The sequence below is a fragment of the Trachymyrmex cornetzi genome, unplaced genomic scaffold (assembly GCF_001594075.2).
Source record: "Trachymyrmex cornetzi isolate Tcor2-1 unplaced genomic scaffold, Tcor1.1 scaffold272, whole genome shotgun sequence".
Lineage (NCBI taxonomy): Eukaryota > Metazoa > Arthropoda > Insecta > Hymenoptera > Formicidae > Trachymyrmex > Trachymyrmex cornetzi.
Genome location: NW_017297394.1, coordinates 969,223 through 976,942, shown reverse-complemented (window position 1 = coordinate 976,942; position 7,720 = coordinate 969,223). Strand labels below are relative to the sequence as shown.

The following is a 7,720-nucleotide window of genomic DNA, read 5'->3' as shown; positions in this document are numbered from 1 at the left end:
TCTTTGAGTCTAAATGTTAAAATTTACATATTTTATATTAGTCATGGAAAATTTTCCATTTTCATCTGGAAAACCTGGAAAAGTCAGGGAATTAAAAAATTTATTTTCTGTGGCAACCTTGTAATTTTCAAGAGTAATAAATTCATGGTGGAATCTACAGATAGCAATTAGTTTAGCGGAAACGTCGCTATTTCCTATTAAGCGCCTATCTCATAATAGGGGGCTTTCCTTTACACACGCACGCACATATACATCCACAGGATAGACCATTTTAATTTATCCAATCGATTTTCTAAAAATCTGTAAGTTTAAAAATATTTTGGACAAAGGTTTTATGGTTTCAATAGGGAAAGAAGTTGACGACCTTGGTTGATCTTGGAAATGTCTTTAAGATCAAAAAAAGATTATCTAAATTTTTTTTAATGAAACCTCTCATTTTTTATTATATATACTTATAGCTATCTTCAAGACTTTTTGAAAACTATAACAAAGTTTATTTTCATTAAGTATTTTTCGAGTTATGACGATTGAAAGTTATAGTACCGCTGTCATTTGCATTACCCAAGGTGTCAGATTGATGGCTAAAACGTTTAGAATGTTGTTCACAATCATAACGTTAACAGGTTACTTACCATAATTTAATTTGGTCCAAAGTCAGATTCAAGGTTACCAATAGCTGTTTTTCAAATATAGGTAGGAATAAGGAGGAAGTGTGGGGAGAATGAGAGTGAGGGTGGTGAGAATGGTTTTCATAATGTTATTTAAAATCTCTCGATTTATTACAGAAACTTGAGTTTGAGGTATTAATAAAATAAAACTTTAAACGATTATAACAAAAAATCTACTCATTTTTAAGCTTTGAGCCTATGGACACTTTTGATCAGTGAGTTTTAAGAACTATAACATATTAAAGTTTCAGCCAATTTCACCGAGGGCCAAAATCCTATGATTTTGTGCGGGGTCCTTTAATTTTCTACATCCAGGGATTGTGCATCCGATACTTCCTTAATCCCAATCTTATTATTGTTTTATTTATATGTTAACAACCATATTACATATTATTATGTTACATATTATATATTATGTTTAGGAAAATCTTAAAAAAGCTTATTTATCCTTAAATAAAAATTATTTAGAAGTTTACTTGTAATTTATTTAAATGGTCCATAAATCTGTAGGTTTATATCTTGTGAGATATATACATATAACTTAAAATTATTCTTTCATTATGAAAGAGAAAATGTATTTCAAATGTGGCCATATATGTCATAACATGCAATAAAAATGAAAAAATATGGAGATACCTTATTAATTGCAAGAAGAAAAGCACTTTGTATTATTTTCTATCTCTGCAATGGGCATTGAGAAAACACGAAAGTTTACCTCGCTGGTATTAAATGTATTGTTATAAAAAAATAATTTATAGATGTGTATTTGATATCTATTTAATAAGACCTATAATTCACCATGTCTAATTTTCATCCCGCTTACAAATTCCATTTTTGGATCATATGCAACGAGTTCCTTAGAAACAATATTATTTACAATAATAAAAATATAATGCTGAGAGTTATTGTTAACGATAATCATAGAGTCCTAAATAATTTGTAAAACAATTTGATAAAATGTATAATTATATTCGGATATCTTACCTTGTTTTTGGAATTAATTTCTTTAGTTGCGTCCGCGCACATAATAGACGTTTTTGTAATATCGCTGAAAAATATTCCACATTTGTTAGATGTTATCGCAACTGTTTGGCCTCCTAATGCACCCGCCAATTCAGTTTCTTTATTAGCTTCAGTAATATCCTTTGGCAAACATTCTATTAAGTTCGACATTTTTGTCTTATGCATTTTGTTTCCCGCGAAAGGAACGTAGTACAAATCTAAAATTTACAATGAAAATGTTAACAATTACAAAAAAATATCGATAATTGCTTGTTTAAATTCGTATAACTTGTCTTATGCTGTAATAAGTTCAGAAGATAAACTATACTCCGTAAGTAAAATGTGCATATTAGCAATAGGTTCGACAGAACCTGTTGGCACAATCACAGCAGATTGGCAGCAGAAATCAAGCACAACTTGCTGACAAAATTTCATAGTAGATTAATATCTGATGGCAGAAACCGAGTAGAATTTGTGCGAAATAGAGCAGACTACTGTTTTGTAAGTATTTAAATCGTGATCCCATTAGTATTGAAAGATCTTTAAAAATTACATTTCTATCCATTTTTACATTCATTTTAAGTGAACGATTTAAATATAATAGAAAACAATAATAATAAATAAACATATGAAGTTTTTGTTAGATTTCTAATAGCAATTTATTGATATCTTTAATATTGTAGATTTCATGTTAAATTTATTGCTCCTCTGGTATCAAAGAACTTATAGCAAACTCTGCTCAAAACTTACTTTTTCAGGTTTAGTTACCTGGAAATTTTCTCTTTTGTATAAAAATACTTGCCAATAATTGTCATACCGTAGATAGCGTTCCTATTAGGATATTGGTGATTTGCTACCACGATATCTTCATTAGTTGACTTCATAAAATCAGAATCGATTCTGCATAACTTTGAAGTATATCCATTATATACTACTATACCACCACCTTCCACATCTCCTATAAATACCTAAGTACCGCGATTTTATTAATACAATATTATAGGTGCATATTTATTTAAAATATGAATTCTCTCTCTCTCTCTCTCTCTCTCTCTTTCTTTCTGCCTCTTGATCTCTTGATTTCTTGTACTAAACAATTTTTCTTAAATTAAAAAGGAGGTACTAACATTATCCTTCACATTTTGGCCAATCGGGGCAAAAACAGCAATTGAAGATAACAATCCGATACCAGTTTTATTATGAGCAATGTCAAACGGAATTGTAACACGTTTAACCAATTTATCAGTTGATACATCGAAGATCAGTAGTTGTGGTAAGCATAATTGATCGTCCCCAATTCTGTCTTCATCCACGATGAATAGATGATTGCATTTAATCTGAGATAGTAAAAAAATGCAAATGATTTAAGGTAAGGCTACTAGTGGATCACTCTTAAAAGAAAAATTTATATTTTTGTTCAGAACGATATCGAACAATTAACAAAATATTTAATAGTTATAATTGATCATAAAAATTATATTATAAATAATTTTATTTCATTTCGGTATCGTTTTATATGTTTTAATTTTAATTATAATAAATGAAGTAATGACAATTATTCACATTTAGACCCCACGTACCAATTGCGGATCAGTTCATCAAATGCTTTAGATTTAATTTCAACTGAGCATGATATTGATTTTTTAAATGAAATCCAATGCTATTTACTACCTACTGTAAAAGCTATAAGGCAATCCTTATGGTATTACACTTTGAATGAATTTTTGAAGATACATACTTACACGGAGAGAATTTTCCTTTAAAATTTACCCTGAAAGTATGTAGTTGTGGTATACAATATAATATTTTAAAGATTTTTGCCATGCACTTCAGTAAAATTAATCAAACTTATTTTATACTTTATTGTAGTTTTATTAATAAATGAGAGAGATTTAAGAATTGGAAAGAGTAAGGGTACTAGGGGTCGGGCGCAGAAGACGTCGCGCAAATAATACACTTATAAAGAGTGAAACTTCTTTATTCACTAAAACGCGCTTGTTTCGACTAATTTTTAAGCCTTCCTCAGAGCAAACACATACTAACATATATAAAGTAAAAGTTATCATGTCATGGTGAGCTCCCCTATATCGAGAATTTAAATGTCAGATGAGAGAGATTTACATTAAAATTCTTTGAAATCCAATGTTGTCCTACGACTATCATATTTTCAGGGTAAACTCCAAGAAAAAATTCTCTCCGTAACCTTAGTTTATTTAGCACGTTTTATTACCGACTTCAATAAAATGTGCAGCGCTTTTGCTAATAAATAAAAAACAATTGACACTTAAAACAAATAAAACAAATGCTAAAGTATCTTGTGATATGTATCATTTGATGGGAAATATTATAATTATTTAAATACAATATTTGATCCGGAACCAGTGTCTGATCCTCATTTAGTGCTATCACTCTACATTTTATTGTTTTTATATAAATAAATTATTGGCAATATGTTAGTGTTACAATATTCAATTTACATTTGGTTGTTAAAACGTTTAAACAGTCGAATATATAATTCGTTACTTAGATGGAAGATATTAATACTAACCTGTATTTGATAAACACCGCCTGTAATACCTTTACAATCATCTTTATACCAAGACTAATCTGGATATGGACGCAGAAGTAGCCTACCCTCTCCTTGTTTTTCAGTTACGGTCAATACACCAATTGATATGCCTTTGTCTCTCATTGCAGTAATAAATATTCTACCATCTATAAGATATTCGTTTGAAAACGCAACTTTTGCTAGATGTATCAGATATATTGATCAAGAATATATGTATATATATTACAATTTTATTACAGTAGCAGTTATTTGTTGCATTAGCAATATTAAAATCATATGATCCAACTTACAGCGTGATGACGGTTAATACAACAGTAATAAAGAAATCCATAAAGAATCTCCATATAAAGAATTATTACAAAATTTATTAATAATTTCAACTTACCATCCGCCCTATCTATGTCGTATAAATAAGCTAAATTAGGAACGTATTTGCCGAAGTATATCGCTTCTTCTTTTTGTCATGGATTGTCCCAGAGAATATTTAGATATTTCCATTCGTATTTGAGAAGCAATTTGCCGAAACTCATAATTGTCATCGACAGAAGTGATATAGCAAGAAAAAAATGTTTCATTTTTTCGTACTAACAGTCAAGTATATGCGCAATAATATATATAGCTATACTGAGATATAAGAAATACGTATTTCGTGGAAGCGGATACATGAATGAGACTTATCTTTTGGCAAGTATTTATTACATATATATATATTCATTATATATTCGCATTAATATGTATATGAAAATTCAAAAATATATTCTCATTAGCTTGTCACTGAAAAACAATTGTTTCCTAGATATTCCTAGAGATTCCAATTAGAAGGCAAACTCAGAATTGTTGATATTTGCATTTATTTCATAAGATATACATACATTTCATTTAACTCATTTACATATGTATTGCTTTACATATTGTAGTCATTGACAATATATCTAAAACATTTAGTGAATATAGGTACAATAATAAAAAAGACAACCGGAATGAACGTCGAGTGCCTATCTGCGATGCTTGATTCCAACTACCTGAAAACGAGTTCTGGGTATAATGTATCGCATGCTCATTTTTCGCGCACGCTGGCTGTGTTTGTTTGTATTTTAGAAACATTAAATAAAGTTTTTTAATTTCGATATTGATATACTTTGCGTTTCACTATCGATTTTTCAGGGCATCTCATACATATTAGGATAATTTTTTGACTTTGCGATTTGCTCACTTTTTACATTTCTTTAATTTAAAAAAAAAATGGAATTTGAATTAAATTTTATATAACGTTATCTTAAAGCTTATTAAATTCCCTTTAAAATGACTTATTATTTTTTTAAATTCTGCCTATAGATTTTTAACATTTACTCAAAATGAACTCGGTATCTTATAATAGGGGCCTTTCTTTTATGCATTATTTATAAATTTTTTATGAGCCGTACATACCCTCTCTCCCTCTATGAATAGCCACATATTCAACCTCTATGGAATATACGGCAAAAATGCAAGGGTTTCAAAAAGTTTATTTTTTAATATGAAAAATAAATATTTCGGATTTGTAATATTTTTTTCATAGTAGTAGGCAGTACAAAGTTTTTACCGATATAGTCCGTTTACTTTAAACATAGTAAATAATACTTAATAAATTAAGTTTTTAATAGGTGTGGCGTATATACCGAAGTTATCCTATGTCACAATTATATTGATATATATTATATAATCATTACGAACAGTAATGATTATATATATATGTATAGGATTCCTATATATGTATAGGATTATATGTATACAATGTGTATAGAATTTGCATGTGTATAAAATGTAACATTATTTTATCAGCAATATGGAATCATTGTATATAAATTATCCTTGTTACTATTAATCCTTAAATAATTTATCCATTTTATCTTATCATTTTGGCTTGAAAAAGAAGGCGATTTTTTGGCAATTTTTTTCGGAAAATGTAATGAAGATACGTATGTCATTGTTTTCACATGTTATTTGTTATACTAGTAACTAGAACATAATAAGCGCGCGCTTCGCGTACGTACTGAGCTTTTAACATTATATGTATATACTATATATGTACATATACAGGGTGTGTGGAAATTACCGCCAAATGTTTCGTGCGTGGGTAGAACAGACTATACTGGGTCGAAAAGTCCTGTACCATTTTGCGGTATCAGCAATAGTTAACGAGATATTAACGTTTAAAGGTAGTCGAATCCGCCCGACCGAGCACGGCGCGCGGGCCGCGAGGAGCGAGGATGGCCTAGCAGGGCTGCGTTCGGAAACATCACCCGAGTGCCCCCGCGTATCGTATTATCTTTGTTGTTCACTCAGTGTTAAACAAGGATAAGATGATACACGGAGACACCCGGGTGATGTTTTCGAACGCAGCCCAGGCAAGCTTCTAAGCTCGAACGGCGCGGCGCGCCGTACTAGTAGAATATTATGATGCTAGGGTTAGATTAGGTTATAGATCTGCGTTCGGAAACATCACCCTAGTGTTTCCGTATTATCGTCTTATTCTTATTTAACATTCGGTAAACAACAAGGATAAAATGATACGCGGAAGCACTTGGGTGATGTTTCTAAATTCAATATTGGTTATGTTTTAAGAGTTTTGACTGTGTTTAAATTTAAAATGCCAAGAAATATTATGAATTGATTATTTTATTAATCTGAAAGGATATTGTCACGTCCCGCGACAGATGCCGTTACAAATTTTTCAAAAAATTACTTGCTTGAATAATTATACCTTAAAACCCAATTTAAAACTCATTGCAACACTCCAAACACTATCACAACGCGATCATTTAATCTTTTCTTAGGTGCATGTTTAAACTCATCTTTTTCTTGGCGCGTACTTGAACTCATTAGCATATGCTCATGCATAGCTGCATCTTCGAGCTGCAACCTCATTGGCCATTACGATTACAAGCCTGACCAATGTTCGCAATCCCTCTAGACCTAACGGAACGTGATCAACAATCTCTATCTAACTTACCTCCATAATCATAATTCCAATCCTAACCCTTAAGCAATTTCGACCAATCAGAAAATATCGTGAATCCACTTACTAAACATTTTCACCAATCGCAATTTAGTATTTCTCTTACGGCTAGTATGACTGTCGCGACCACCCCTAGACGGCTACAAGACCAGATTGACTCTTACAAACCACTTTCGGAATTCTTAAGCTCTATCCACATGTCCTAATACTCATATCCATTTTGGACCGTCCCAAAGCGATTTTTTTTCCGGAGATATAGCAATTCGAATTTCGATAAATTGTATCTCGTAGAAGCCTAATCTCTTTACTGTTGTATTAGAATAAACGGTATTTCTGGACAGATAAGCTTATTCTTTTATCTTTTGTCATGGATTTTGAAGGGGCTGTATAGTAGTAAATCATACCATCGATGGATTAGACGACAAAAATTTTATCAATTTTTAATTGAATTTCAAATATGGCTGAAAATGGCTTATTTGGCTG

The 7,720-nt window shown here is 30.8% G+C and overlaps 1 pseudogene; it reads right to left on the bottom strand.

Moving 5' to 3' along the window:
- Window positions 1–1,258: 1,258 nt before the first annotated feature.
- On the bottom strand, window positions 1,259–4,814 carry LOC108762019 (major royal jelly protein 1-like; annotated as a pseudogene).
- Window positions 4,815–7,720: the final 2,906 nt, after the last annotated feature.